General features: G+C 45.1%; 22 non-coding genes and 28 pseudogenes across 22 annotated transcripts in view; all 50 read left to right on the forward strand.

The window, feature by feature from the left end:
* The first annotated feature begins 48 nt into the window (after positions 1-48).
* On the forward strand, positions 49-157 carry LOC142125373 (5S ribosomal RNA; annotated as a pseudogene).
* Positions 158-240: 83 nt separating this feature from the next.
* On the forward strand, positions 241-359 carry LOC142125563 (5S ribosomal RNA; annotated as a pseudogene).
* Positions 360-443: 84 nt separating this feature from the next.
* LOC142125407 (5S ribosomal RNA) lies at positions 444-562 on the forward strand. The gene has a single exon (XR_012684882.1). It is a non-coding gene; the product is annotated as a 5S ribosomal RNA (ribosomal RNA).
* Positions 563-646: 84 nt separating this feature from the next.
* Positions 647-765, forward strand: LOC142125674 (5S ribosomal RNA; annotated as a pseudogene).
* An 85-nt stretch (positions 766-850) lies between these two features.
* Positions 851-969, forward strand: LOC142125815 (5S ribosomal RNA). Its single transcript, XR_012685042.1, has one exon. It is a non-coding gene; the product is annotated as a 5S ribosomal RNA (ribosomal RNA).
* An 82-nt stretch (positions 970-1051) lies between these two features.
* Positions 1052-1170, forward strand: LOC142125484 (5S ribosomal RNA). Its single transcript, XR_012684953.1, has one exon. It is a non-coding gene; the product is annotated as a 5S ribosomal RNA (ribosomal RNA).
* Positions 1171-1254: 84 nt separating this feature from the next.
* Positions 1255-1373, forward strand: LOC142125440 (5S ribosomal RNA). The gene has a single exon (XR_012684913.1). It is a non-coding gene; the product is annotated as a 5S ribosomal RNA (ribosomal RNA).
* Positions 1374-1456: 83 nt separating this feature from the next.
* On the forward strand, positions 1457-1575 carry LOC142125884 (5S ribosomal RNA; annotated as a pseudogene).
* Positions 1576-1657: 82 nt separating this feature from the next.
* LOC142125486 (5S ribosomal RNA) lies at positions 1658-1776 on the forward strand. The gene has a single exon (XR_012684955.1). It is a non-coding gene; the product is annotated as a 5S ribosomal RNA (ribosomal RNA).
* Positions 1777-1860: 84 nt separating this feature from the next.
* Positions 1861-1979, forward strand: LOC142125619 (5S ribosomal RNA). The gene has a single exon (XR_012685022.1). It is a non-coding gene; the product is annotated as a 5S ribosomal RNA (ribosomal RNA).
* Positions 1980-2062: 83 nt separating this feature from the next.
* Positions 2063-2181, forward strand: LOC142125816 (5S ribosomal RNA; annotated as a pseudogene).
* An 84-nt stretch (positions 2182-2265) lies between these two features.
* Positions 2266-2384, forward strand: LOC142125640 (5S ribosomal RNA; annotated as a pseudogene).
* Positions 2385-2468: 84 nt separating this feature from the next.
* Positions 2469-2587, forward strand: LOC142125663 (5S ribosomal RNA; annotated as a pseudogene).
* Positions 2588-2671: 84 nt separating this feature from the next.
* On the forward strand, positions 2672-2790 carry LOC142125357 (5S ribosomal RNA; annotated as a pseudogene).
* An 85-nt stretch (positions 2791-2875) lies between these two features.
* On the forward strand, positions 2876-2999 carry LOC142125808 (5S ribosomal RNA; annotated as a pseudogene).
* An 84-nt stretch (positions 3000-3083) lies between these two features.
* On the forward strand, positions 3084-3202 carry LOC142125667 (5S ribosomal RNA; annotated as a pseudogene).
* Positions 3203-3286: 84 nt separating this feature from the next.
* Positions 3287-3405, forward strand: LOC142125648 (5S ribosomal RNA; annotated as a pseudogene).
* An 84-nt stretch (positions 3406-3489) lies between these two features.
* Positions 3490-3608, forward strand: LOC142125340 (5S ribosomal RNA). The gene has a single exon (XR_012684859.1). It is a non-coding gene; the product is annotated as a 5S ribosomal RNA (ribosomal RNA).
* Positions 3609-3690: 82 nt separating this feature from the next.
* On the forward strand, positions 3691-3809 carry LOC142125487 (5S ribosomal RNA). The gene has a single exon (XR_012684956.1). It is a non-coding gene; the product is annotated as a 5S ribosomal RNA (ribosomal RNA).
* An 84-nt stretch (positions 3810-3893) lies between these two features.
* LOC142125441 (5S ribosomal RNA) lies at positions 3894-4012 on the forward strand. Its single transcript, XR_012684914.1, has one exon. It is a non-coding gene; the product is annotated as a 5S ribosomal RNA (ribosomal RNA).
* An 83-nt stretch (positions 4013-4095) lies between these two features.
* On the forward strand, positions 4096-4214 carry LOC142125880 (5S ribosomal RNA; annotated as a pseudogene).
* An 84-nt stretch (positions 4215-4298) lies between these two features.
* Positions 4299-4417, forward strand: LOC142125628 (5S ribosomal RNA; annotated as a pseudogene).
* Positions 4418-4500: 83 nt separating this feature from the next.
* Positions 4501-4619, forward strand: LOC142125408 (5S ribosomal RNA). Its single transcript, XR_012684883.1, has one exon. It is a non-coding gene; the product is annotated as a 5S ribosomal RNA (ribosomal RNA).
* An 84-nt stretch (positions 4620-4703) lies between these two features.
* Positions 4704-4822, forward strand: LOC142125675 (5S ribosomal RNA; annotated as a pseudogene).
* An 85-nt stretch (positions 4823-4907) lies between these two features.
* On the forward strand, positions 4908-5026 carry LOC142125439 (5S ribosomal RNA). The gene has a single exon (XR_012684912.1). It is a non-coding gene; the product is annotated as a 5S ribosomal RNA (ribosomal RNA).
* An 85-nt stretch (positions 5027-5111) lies between these two features.
* LOC142125469 (5S ribosomal RNA) lies at positions 5112-5230 on the forward strand. Its single transcript, XR_012684939.1, has one exon. It is a non-coding gene; the product is annotated as a 5S ribosomal RNA (ribosomal RNA).
* An 84-nt stretch (positions 5231-5314) lies between these two features.
* Positions 5315-5433, forward strand: LOC142125383 (5S ribosomal RNA). Its single transcript, XR_012684863.1, has one exon. It is a non-coding gene; the product is annotated as a 5S ribosomal RNA (ribosomal RNA).
* An 83-nt stretch (positions 5434-5516) lies between these two features.
* On the forward strand, positions 5517-5635 carry LOC142125502 (5S ribosomal RNA). The gene has a single exon (XR_012684969.1). It is a non-coding gene; the product is annotated as a 5S ribosomal RNA (ribosomal RNA).
* Positions 5636-5719: 84 nt separating this feature from the next.
* On the forward strand, positions 5720-5838 carry LOC142125418 (5S ribosomal RNA). The gene has a single exon (XR_012684893.1). It is a non-coding gene; the product is annotated as a 5S ribosomal RNA (ribosomal RNA).
* Positions 5839-5920: 82 nt separating this feature from the next.
* On the forward strand, positions 5921-6039 carry LOC142125770 (5S ribosomal RNA; annotated as a pseudogene).
* An 85-nt stretch (positions 6040-6124) lies between these two features.
* On the forward strand, positions 6125-6243 carry LOC142125796 (5S ribosomal RNA; annotated as a pseudogene).
* Positions 6244-6325: 82 nt separating this feature from the next.
* LOC142125747 (5S ribosomal RNA) lies at positions 6326-6444 on the forward strand (annotated as a pseudogene).
* Positions 6445-6529: 85 nt separating this feature from the next.
* Positions 6530-6648, forward strand: LOC142125759 (5S ribosomal RNA; annotated as a pseudogene).
* Positions 6649-6732: 84 nt separating this feature from the next.
* On the forward strand, positions 6733-6851 carry LOC142125632 (5S ribosomal RNA). The gene has a single exon (XR_012685024.1). It is a non-coding gene; the product is annotated as a 5S ribosomal RNA (ribosomal RNA).
* Positions 6852-6934: 83 nt separating this feature from the next.
* On the forward strand, positions 6935-7053 carry LOC142125817 (5S ribosomal RNA; annotated as a pseudogene).
* An 84-nt stretch (positions 7054-7137) lies between these two features.
* LOC142125664 (5S ribosomal RNA) lies at positions 7138-7256 on the forward strand (annotated as a pseudogene).
* An 84-nt stretch (positions 7257-7340) lies between these two features.
* Positions 7341-7459, forward strand: LOC142125360 (5S ribosomal RNA; annotated as a pseudogene).
* An 85-nt stretch (positions 7460-7544) lies between these two features.
* On the forward strand, positions 7545-7663 carry LOC142125643 (5S ribosomal RNA; annotated as a pseudogene).
* An 84-nt stretch (positions 7664-7747) lies between these two features.
* LOC142125668 (5S ribosomal RNA) lies at positions 7748-7866 on the forward strand (annotated as a pseudogene).
* Positions 7867-7950: 84 nt separating this feature from the next.
* LOC142125649 (5S ribosomal RNA) lies at positions 7951-8069 on the forward strand (annotated as a pseudogene).
* Positions 8070-8153: 84 nt separating this feature from the next.
* LOC142125504 (5S ribosomal RNA) lies at positions 8154-8272 on the forward strand. Its single transcript, XR_012684971.1, has one exon. It is a non-coding gene; the product is annotated as a 5S ribosomal RNA (ribosomal RNA).
* An 82-nt stretch (positions 8273-8354) lies between these two features.
* On the forward strand, positions 8355-8473 carry LOC142125488 (5S ribosomal RNA). Its single transcript, XR_012684957.1, has one exon. It is a non-coding gene; the product is annotated as a 5S ribosomal RNA (ribosomal RNA).
* Positions 8474-8557: 84 nt separating this feature from the next.
* LOC142125442 (5S ribosomal RNA) lies at positions 8558-8676 on the forward strand. The gene has a single exon (XR_012684915.1). It is a non-coding gene; the product is annotated as a 5S ribosomal RNA (ribosomal RNA).
* Positions 8677-8759: 83 nt separating this feature from the next.
* Positions 8760-8878, forward strand: LOC142125881 (5S ribosomal RNA; annotated as a pseudogene).
* Positions 8879-8962: 84 nt separating this feature from the next.
* Positions 8963-9081, forward strand: LOC142125629 (5S ribosomal RNA; annotated as a pseudogene).
* Positions 9082-9164: 83 nt separating this feature from the next.
* On the forward strand, positions 9165-9283 carry LOC142125564 (5S ribosomal RNA; annotated as a pseudogene).
* An 84-nt stretch (positions 9284-9367) lies between these two features.
* Positions 9368-9486, forward strand: LOC142125409 (5S ribosomal RNA). Its single transcript, XR_012684884.1, has one exon. It is a non-coding gene; the product is annotated as a 5S ribosomal RNA (ribosomal RNA).
* An 84-nt stretch (positions 9487-9570) lies between these two features.
* LOC142125676 (5S ribosomal RNA) lies at positions 9571-9689 on the forward strand (annotated as a pseudogene).
* Positions 9690-9774: 85 nt separating this feature from the next.
* On the forward strand, positions 9775-9893 carry LOC142125477 (5S ribosomal RNA). Its single transcript, XR_012684947.1, has one exon. It is a non-coding gene; the product is annotated as a 5S ribosomal RNA (ribosomal RNA).
* An 85-nt stretch (positions 9894-9978) lies between these two features.
* Positions 9979-10000, forward strand: part of LOC142125470 (5S ribosomal RNA) — a 119-nt gene continuing 97 nt past the window's right edge. Inside the window, exon 1 of the ribosomal RNA XR_012684940.1 lies at positions 9979-10000. This exon is cut by the window's right edge and continues 97 nt beyond it. This is a non-coding gene — a ribosomal RNA (5S ribosomal RNA).

Here is a 10000-nt window from a genome sequence, read left to right on the forward strand (position 1 = left end):
TTGCTGGTTTTGAGATGTATAAGAGATGTAGGTCATTAGGAAAACAATACATACAGCCACACCACCCTGAACAAGCCTGATCTTGGAAGCTAAGCAGGGCCAGGCCTGGTTAGTACTTGGATGGGAGACCATCTGGGAATACCAGGTGCTGTAGGCCTTTTTTTTTATTTTCTCTTGTTCCGGCTTCCTTCGAAGCTGGATTTGAGATGTATAAGAGATGTAGGTCATTAGGAAACCAATACCTACAGCCACACCACCCTGAACAAGCCCAATCTCGTCTGATCTTGGAAGCTAAGCAGGGCCCGGCCTGGTTAGTACTTGGATGGGAGACCACCTGGGAATACCAGGTGCTGTAGGCAGTTTTTTTTTATTTTCTCTTGTTCCGGCTTCCTTCGAAGCTGGTTTTGAGATGTATAAGACATGTAGATCTTTAGAAAACCAATACCTACAGCCACACCACCCTGAACAAGCCCAATCTCATTTGATCTTGGAAGCTAAGCAGGACCGGGCCTGGTTAGTACTTGGATGGGAGACCACCTGGGAATACCAGGTGCTGTAGGCCTTTTTTTTTTATTTTCTCTTGTTCCGGCTTCCTTCGAAGCTGGATTTGAGATGTATAAGAGATGTAGGTCAGTAGGAAACCAATACCTACAGCCACACCACCCTGAACAAGCCTAATCTCGTTTGATCTTGGAAGCTAAGCAGGGCCTGGCCTGGTTAGTACTTGGATGGGAGACCATCTGGGAATACCAGGTGCTGTAGGCCTTTTTTTTTTTATTTTCTCTTGTTCCGGCTTCCTTCAATGCTGGTTTTGAGATGTATAAGAGATGTAGGTCATTAGGAAACCAATACATACAGCCACACCACCCTGAACAAGCCCAATCTCATCTGATCTTGGAAGCTAAGCAGGGCCGGGCCTGGTTAGTACTTGGATGGGAGACCACCTGGGAATACCAGGTGCTGTAGGCCTTTTATTTTATTTTTTCTTGTTCCGGCTTCCTACAATGCTGGTTTTCAGATGTATAAGAGATGTAGGTCAGTAGGAAACCATACCTACAGCCACACCACCCTGAACAAGCCCAATCTCATCTGATCTTGGAAGCTAAGAAGGGCTGGGCCTGGTTAATACTTGGATGGGAGACCACCTGGGAATACCAGGTGCTGTAGGCCTTTTTTTTTTATTTTCTCTTGTTCCGTCTTCCTTCAATGCTGGTTTTGAGATGTATAAGAGATGTAGGTCATTACAAAAACAATACCTACAGTCACACCACCCTGAACAAGCCCAATCTCATCTGATCTTGGAAGCTAAGCAGGGCCAGGCCTGGTTAGTACTTGGATGGGTGACCACCTGGGAATACCAGGTGCTGTAGGCAATTCTTTTTTATTTTCTCTTGTTCCGACTTCCTTCAATGCTGGTTTTGAGATGTATAAGAGATGTAGGTCATTAGGATACCAATACTATAACCACACCACCCTGAACAATCCCAATCTCATCTGATCTTGGATGCTAAGTAGGGTCGGGACTGGTTAGTACTTGGATGGGAGACCACCTATGAATACCAGGTGCTGTAGGCCTTTTTTTTTATTTTTTCTTGTTCCGGCTTCCTTCAATGCTGGTTTTCAGATGTATAAGAGATGTAGGTCAGTAGGAAACCATACCTACAGCCACACCACCCTGAACAAGCCCAATCTCATCTGATCTTGGAAGCTAAGAAGGGCTGGGCCTGGTTAATACTTGGATGGGAGACCACCTGGGAATACCAGGTGCTGTAGGCCTTTTTTTTTTTTTTTCTCTTGTTCCGTCTTCCTTCAATGCTGGTTTTGAGATGTATAAGAGATGTAGGTCATTACAAAAACAATACCTACAGTCACACCACCCTGAACAAGCCCAATCTCATCTGATCTTGGAAGCTAAGCAGGGCCGGGCCTGGTTAGTACTTGGATGGGTGACCACCTGGGAATACCAGGTGCTGTAGGCAATTCTTTTTTATTTTCTCTTGTTCCGACTTCCTTCAATGCTGGTTTTGAGATGTATAAGAGATGTAGGTCATTAGGATACCAATACTATAACCACACCACCCTGAACAAGCCCAATCTCATCTGATCTTGGATGCTAAGTAGGGTCGGGCCTGGTTAGTACTTGGATGGGAGACCACCTATGAATACCAGGTGCTGTAGGCCTTTTTTTTTTATTTTCTCTTGTTCCGGCTTCCTTCAATGCTGGTTTTGAGATGTATAAGAGATGTAGGTCATTAGGAAAACAATACATACAGCCACACCACCCTGAACAAGCCCAATCTCGTCTGATCTTGGAAGCTAAGCAGGGCCAGGCCTGGTTAGTACTTGGATGGGAGACCACCTGGGAATACCAGGTGCTGTAGGCAATTTTTTTTTATTTTCTCTTGTTCCGACTTCCTTCAATGCTGGTTTTGAGATGTATAAGAGATGTAGGTCATTAGGAAAACAATACATACAGCCACACCACCCTGAACAAGCCCAATCTCGTCTGATCTTGGAAGCTAAGCAGGGCTGGGACTGGTTAGTACTTGGATGGGAGACCACCTGGGAATACCAGGTGCTGTAGGCAATTTTTTTTTATTTTCTCTTGTTCCGACTTCCTTCAATGCTGGTTTTGAGATGTATAAGAAATGTAGGACATTAGGAAATCAATATCTAATGCCACACCACCCTGAACAAGCCCAATCTCATCTGATCTTCAAAGCTAAGCAGGGCCAGGCCTGGTTAGTAGTTGGATGGGAGACCACCTGGGGATACCAGGTGCTTTAGGCAATTTTTTTTTTATTTTCTCTTGTTCCGGCTTCCTTCGAAGCTGGTTTTGAGATGTATAAGAGATGTAGGTCTTTAGGAAACCAATACCTACAGCCACACCACCCTGAACAAGCCCAATCTCATCTGATCTTGTAAGCTAAGAAGGGCCGGGCCGGGCCTGGTTAGTACTTGGATGGGAGACCACCTGGGAATACCAGGTGCTGTAGGCAATTTTTTTTTATTTTCTCTTGTTCCGACTTCCTTCAATGCTGGTTTTGAGATGTATAAGAGATGTAGGTCATTAGGAAACCAATACCTACAGCCACACCACCCTGAGCAAGCCCAATCTCGTCTGATCTTGGAAGCTAAGCAGGGCCCGGCCTGGTTAGTACTTGGATGGGAGACCACCTGGGAATACCAGGTGCTGTAGGCAGTTTTTTTTTATTTTCTCTTGTTCCGGCTTCCTTCGAAGCTGGTTTTGAGATGTATAAGACATGTAGGTCTTTAGAAAACCAATACCTACAGCCACACCACCCTGAACAAGCCCAATCTCATTTGATCTTGGAAGCTAAGCAGGACCTGGCCTGGTTAGTACTTGGATGGGAGACCACCTGGGAATACCAGGTGCTGTAGGCCATTTTTTTCTATTTTCTCTTGTTCCGGCTTCCTTCAATGCTGGTTTTGAGATGTATAAGAGATGTAGGTCATTAGGAAGCCAATACCTACAGCCACACCACCCTGAACAAGCCCAATCTCATCTGATCTTGGAAGCTAAGCAGGGCCGGGCCTGGTTAGTACTTGGATGGGAGACCACCTGGGAATACCAGGTGCTGTAGGCCTTTTATTTTATTTTTTCTTGTTCCGGCTTCCTACAATGCTGGTTTTCAGATGTATAAGAGATGTAGGTCAGTAGGAAACCATACCTACAGCCACACCACCCTGAACAAGCCCAATCTCATCTGATCTTGGAAGCTAAGAAGGGCTGGGCCTGGTTAATACTTGGATGGGAGACCACCTGGGAATACCAGGTGCTGTAGGCCTTTTTTTTTTATTTTCTCTTGTTCCGTCTTCCTTCAATGCTGGTTTTGAGATGTATAAGAGATGTAGGTCATTACAAAAACAATACCTACAGTCACACCACCCTGAACAAGCCCAATCTCATCTGATCTTGGAAGCTAAGCAGGGCCAGGCCTGGTTAGTACTTGGATGGGTGACCACCTGGGAATACCAGGTGCTGTAGGCAATTCTTTTTTATTTTCTCTTGTTCCGACTTCCTTCAATGCTGGTTTTGAGATGTATAAGAGATGTAGGTCATTAGGATACCAATACTATAACCACACCACCCTGAACAATCCCAATCTCATCTGATCTTGGATGCTAAGTAGGGTCGGGCGTGGTTAGTACTTGGATGGGAGACCACCTATGAATACCAGGTGCTGTAGGCCTTTTTTTTTTATTTTCTCTTGTTCCGGCTTCCTTCAATGCTGGTTTTGAGATGTATAAGAGATGTAGGTCATTAGGAAAACAATACATACAGCCACACCACCCTGAACAAGCCCAATCTCGTCTGATCTTGGAAGCTAAGCAGGGCCAGGCCTGGTTAGTACTTGGATGGGAGACCATCTGGGAATACCAGGTGCTGTAGGCCTTTTTTTTTATTTTCTCTTGTTCCGGCTTCCTTCGAAGCTGGTTTTGAGATGTATAAGACATGTAGATCTTTAGAAAACCAATACCTACAGCCACACCACCCTGAACAAGCCCAATCTCATTTGATCTTGGAAGCTAAGCAGGACCGGGCCTGGTTAGTACTTGGATGGGAGACCACCTGGGAATACCAGGTGCTGTAGGCCTTTTTTTTTTATTTTCTCTTGTTCCGGCTTCCTTCGAAGCTGGATTTGAGATGTATAAGAGATGTAGGTCAGTAGGAAACCAATACCTACAGCCACACCACCCTGAACAAGCCTAATCTCGTTTGATCTTGGAAGCTAAGCAGGGCCTGGCCTGGTTAGTACTTGGATGGGAGACCATCTGGGAATACCAGGTGCTGTAGGCCTTTTTTTTTTTATTTTCTCTTGTTCCGGCTTCCTTCAATGCTGGTTTTGAGATGTATAAGAGATGTAGGTCATTAGAAAACCAATACATACAGCCACACCACCCTGAACAAGCCCAATCTCATCTGATCTTGGAAGCTAAGCAGGGCCGGGCCTGGTTAGTACTTGGATGGGAGACCAACTGGGAATACCAGGTGCTGTAGGCCTTTTTTTTTTTTTTTTCTCTTGTTCCGTCTTCCTTCAATGCTGGTTTTGAGATGTATAAGAGATGTAGGTCATTAGAAAAACAATACCTACAGTCACACCACCCTGAACAAGCCCAATCTCATCTGATCTTGGAAGCTAAGCAGGGCCAGGCCTGGTTAGTACTTGGATGGGAGACCACCTGGGAATACCAGGTGCTGTAGGCAATACTTTTTTATTTTCTCTTGTTCCGACTTCCTTCAATGCTGGTTTTGAGATGTATAAGAGATGTAGGTCATGAGGAAACCAACACCTACAGCCACACCACCCTGAACAAGCCCAATCTCATCTGATCTTGGAAGCTAAGCAGGGCCGGGCCTGGTTAGTACTTGGATGGTAGACCACCTGGGAATACCAGGTGCTGTAGGCAGTTTTTTTTATTTTCTCTTGTTCCGGCTTCCTTCGAAGCTGGTTTTGAGATGTATAAGACATGTAGGTCATTAGAAAAGCAATACCTACAGCAACACCACCCTGAACAAGCCCAATCTCATTTGATCTTGGAAGCTAAGCAGGACCGGGCCTGGTTAGTACTTGGATGGGAGACCACCTGGGAATACCAGGTGCTGTAGGCCATTTTTTTTTATTTTCTCTTGTTCCGGCTTCCTTCAATGATGGTTTTGAGATGTATAAGAGATAAAGGTCATTAGGAAACCAATACCTACAGCCACACCACCCTGAACAAGCCCAATCTCATCTGATCTTGGAAGCTAAGCAGGGCCAGGCCTGGTTAGTACTTTGATGGGAGACCACCTGGGAATACCAGGTGCTGTAGGCCTTTTATTTTATTTTTTCTTGTTCCGGCTTCCTTCAATGCTGGTTTTCAGATGTATAAGAGATGTAGGTCATCAGGAAACCATACCTACAGCCACACCACCCTGAACAAGCCCAATCTCATTTGATCTTGGAAGCTAAGAAGGGCTGGGCCTGGTTCATACTTGGATGGGAGACCACCTGGGAATACCAGGGGCTGTAGGCCTTTTTTTTTTTATTTTCTCTTGTTCCGTCTTCCTTTAATGCTGGTTTTGAGATGTATAAGAGATGTAGGTCATTAGAAAAACAATACCTACAGTCACAACACCCTGAACAAGCCCAATCTCATCTGATCTTGGAAGCTAAGCAGGGCCAGGCCTGGTTAGTACTTTGATGGGAGACCACCTGGGAATACCTTGTGCTGTAGGCCTTTTATTTTATTTTTTCTTGTTCCGGCTTCCTTCAATGCTGGTTTTCAGATGTATAAGAGATGTAGGTCATTAGGAAACCATACCTACAGCCACACCACCCTGAACAAGCCCAATCTCATTTGATCTTGGAAGCTAAGAAGGGCTGGGCTTGGTTAATACTTGGATGGGAGACCACCTGGGAATACCAGGGGCTGTAGGCCTTTTTTTTTTTATTTTCTCTTGTTCCGTCTTCCTTTAATGCTGGTTTTGAGATGTATAAGAGATGTAGGTCATTAGAAAAACAATACCTACAGTCACAACACCCTGAACAAGCCCAATCTCATCTGATCTTGGAAGCTAAGAAGGGCTGGGCCTGGTTAATACTTGGATGGGAGACCACCTGGGAATACCAGGTGCTGTAGGCCTTTTTTTTTTTTTTTCTCTTGTTCCGTCTTCCTTCAATGCTGGTTTTGAGATGTATAAGAGATGTAGGTCATTACAAAAACAATACCTACAGTCACACCACCCTGAACAAGCCCAATCTCATCTGATCTTGGAAGCTAAGCAGGGCCGGGCCTGGTTAGTACTTGGATGGGTGACCACCTGGGAATACCAGGTGCTGTAGGCAATTCTTTTTTATTTTCTCTTGTTCCGACTTCCTTCAATGCTGGTTTTGAGATGTATAAGAGATGTAGGTCATTAGGATACCAATACTATAACCACACCACCCTGAACAAGCCCAATCTCATCTGATCTTGGATGCTAAGTAGGGTCGGGCCTGGTTAGTACTTGGATGGGAGACCACCTATGAATACCAGGTGCTGTAGGCCTTTTTTTTTTATTTTCTCTTGTTCCGGCTTCCTTCAATGCTGGTTTTGAGATGTATAAGAGATGTAGGTCATTAGGAAAACAATACATACAGCCACACCACCCTGAACAAGCCCAATCTCGTCTGATCTTGGAAGCTAAGCAGGGCTGGGACTGGTTAGTACTTGGATGGGAGACCACCTGGGAATACCAGGTGCTGTAGGCAATTTTTTTTTATTTTCTCTTGTTCCGACTTCCTTCAAAGCTGGTTTTGAGATGTATAAGAAATGTAGGACATTAGGAAATCAATATCTAATGCCACACCACCCTGAACAAGCCCAATCTCATCTGATCTTCAAAGCTAAGCAGGGCCAGGCCTGGTTAGTAGTTGGATGGGAGACCACCTGGGGATACCAGGTGCTTTAGGCAATTTTTTTTTTATTTTCTCTTGTTCCGGCTTCCTTCGAAGCTGGTTTTGAGATGTATAAGAGATGTAGGTCTTTAGGAAACCAATACCTACAGCCACACCACCCTGAACAAGCCCAATCTCATCTGATCTTGTAAGCTAAGAAGGGCCGGGCCTGGTTAGTACTTGGATGGGAGACCACCTGGGAATACCAGGTGCTGTAGGCAATTTTTTTTTATTTTCTCTTGTTCCGACTTCCTTCAATGCTGGTTTTGAGATGTATAAGAGATGTAGGTCATTAGGAAACCAATACCTACAGCCACACCACCCTGAGCAAGCCCAATCTCGTCTGATCTTGGAAGCTAAGCAGGGCCCGGCCTGGTTAGTACTTGGATGGGAGACCACCTGGGAATACCAGGTGCTGTAGGCAGTTTTTTTTTATTTTCTCTTGTTCCGGCTTCCTTCGAAGCTGGTTTTGAGATGTATAAGACATGTAGGTCTTTAGAAAACCAATACCTACAGCCACACCACCCTGAACAAGCCCAATCTCATTTGATCTTGGAAGCTAAGCAGGACCTGGCCTGGTTAGTACTTGGATGGGAGACCACCTGGGAATACCAGGTGCTGTAGGCCATTTTTTTCTATTTTCTCTTGTTCCGGCTTCCTTCAATGCTGGTTTTGAGATGTATAAGAGATGTAGGTCATTAGGAAGCCAATACCTACAGCCACACCACCCTGAACAAGCCCAATCTCATCTGATCTTGGAAGCTAAGCAGGGCCGGGCCTGGTTAGTACTTGGATGGGAGACCACCTGGGAATACCAGGTGCTGTAGGCCTTTTATTTTATTTTTTCTTGTTCCGGCTTCCTACAATGCTGGTTTTCAGATGTATAAGAGATGTAGGTCAGTAGGAAACCATACCTACAGCCACACCACCCTGAACAAGCCCAATCTCATCTGATCTTGGAAGCTAAGAAGGGCTGGGCCTGGTTAATACTTGGATGGGAGACCACCTGGGAATACCAGGTGCTGTAGGCCTTTTTTTTTTATTTTCTCTTGTTCCGTCTTCCTTCAATGCTGGTTTTGAGATGTATAAGAGATGTAGGTCATTACAAAAACAATACCTACAGTCACACCACCCTGAACAAGCCCAATCTCATCTGATCTTGGAAGCTAAGCAGGGCCAGGCCTGGTTAGTACTTGGATGGGTGACCACCTGGGAATACCAGGTGCTGTAGGCAATTCTTTTTTATTTTCTCTTGTTCCGACTTCCTTCAATGCTGGTTTTGAGATGTATAAGAGATGTAGGTCATTAGGATACCAATACTATAACCACACCACCCTGAACAATCCCAATCTCATCTGATCTTGGATGCTAAGTAGGGTCGGGCGTGGTTAGTACTTGGATGGGAGACCACCTATGAATACCAGGTGCTGTAGGCCTTTTTTTTTTATTTTCTCTTGTTCCGGCTTCCTTCAATGCTGGTTTTGAGATGTATAAGAGATGTAGGTCATTAGGAAAACAATACATACAGCCACACCACCCTGAACAAGCCCAATCTCGTCTGATCTTGGAAGCTAAGCAGGGCCAGGCCTGGTTAGTACTTGGATGGGAGACCATCTGGGAATACCAGGTGCTGTAGGCCTTTTTTTTTATTTTCTCTTGTTCCGGCTTCCTTCGAAGCTGGATTTGAGATGTATAAGAGATGTAGGTCATTAGGAAACCAATACCTACAGCCACACCACCCTGAACAAGCCCAATCTCGTCTGATCTTGGAAGCTAAGCAGGGCCCGGCCTGGTTAGTACTTGGATGGGAGACCACCTGGGAATACCAGGTGCTGTAGGCAGTTTTTTTTTATTTTCTCTTGTTCCGGCTTCCTTCGAAGCTGGTTTTGAGATGTATAAGACATGTAGATCTTTAGAAAACCAATACCTACAGCCACACCACCCTGAACAAGCCCAATCTCATTTGATCTTGGAAGCTAAGCAGGACCGGGCCTGGTTAGTACTTGGATGGGAGACCACCTGGGAATACCAGGTGCTGTAGGCCTTTTTTTTTTATTTTCTCTTGTTCCGGCTTCCTTCGAAGCTGGATTTGAGATGTATAAGAGATGTAGGTCAGTAGGAAACCAATACCTACAGCCACACCACCCTGAACAAGCCTAATCTCGTTTGATCTTGGAAGCTAAGCAGGGCCTGGCCTGGTTAGTACTTGGATGGGAGACCATCTGGGAATACCAGGTGCTGTAGGCCTTTTTTTTTTTATTTTCTCTTGTTCCGGCTTCCTTCAATGCTGGTTTTGAGATGTATAAGAGATGTAGGTCATTAGGAAACCAATACATACAGCCACACCACCCTGAACAAGCCCAATCTCGTCTGATCTTGGAAGCTAAGCAGGGCCGGGCCTGGTTAGTACTTGGATGGGAGACCAACTGGGAATACCAGGTGCTGTAGGCCTTTTTTTTTTTTTTTTCTCTTGTTCCGTCTTCCTTCAATGCTGGTTTTGAGATGTATAAGAGATGTAGGTCATTAGAAAAACAATACCTACAGTCACACCACCCTGA

This window comes from Mixophyes fleayi, unplaced genomic scaffold (genome assembly GCF_038048845.1).
Source record: "Mixophyes fleayi isolate aMixFle1 unplaced genomic scaffold, aMixFle1.hap1 Scaffold_260, whole genome shotgun sequence".
NCBI lineage: Eukaryota > Metazoa > Chordata > Amphibia > Anura > Limnodynastidae > Mixophyes > Mixophyes fleayi.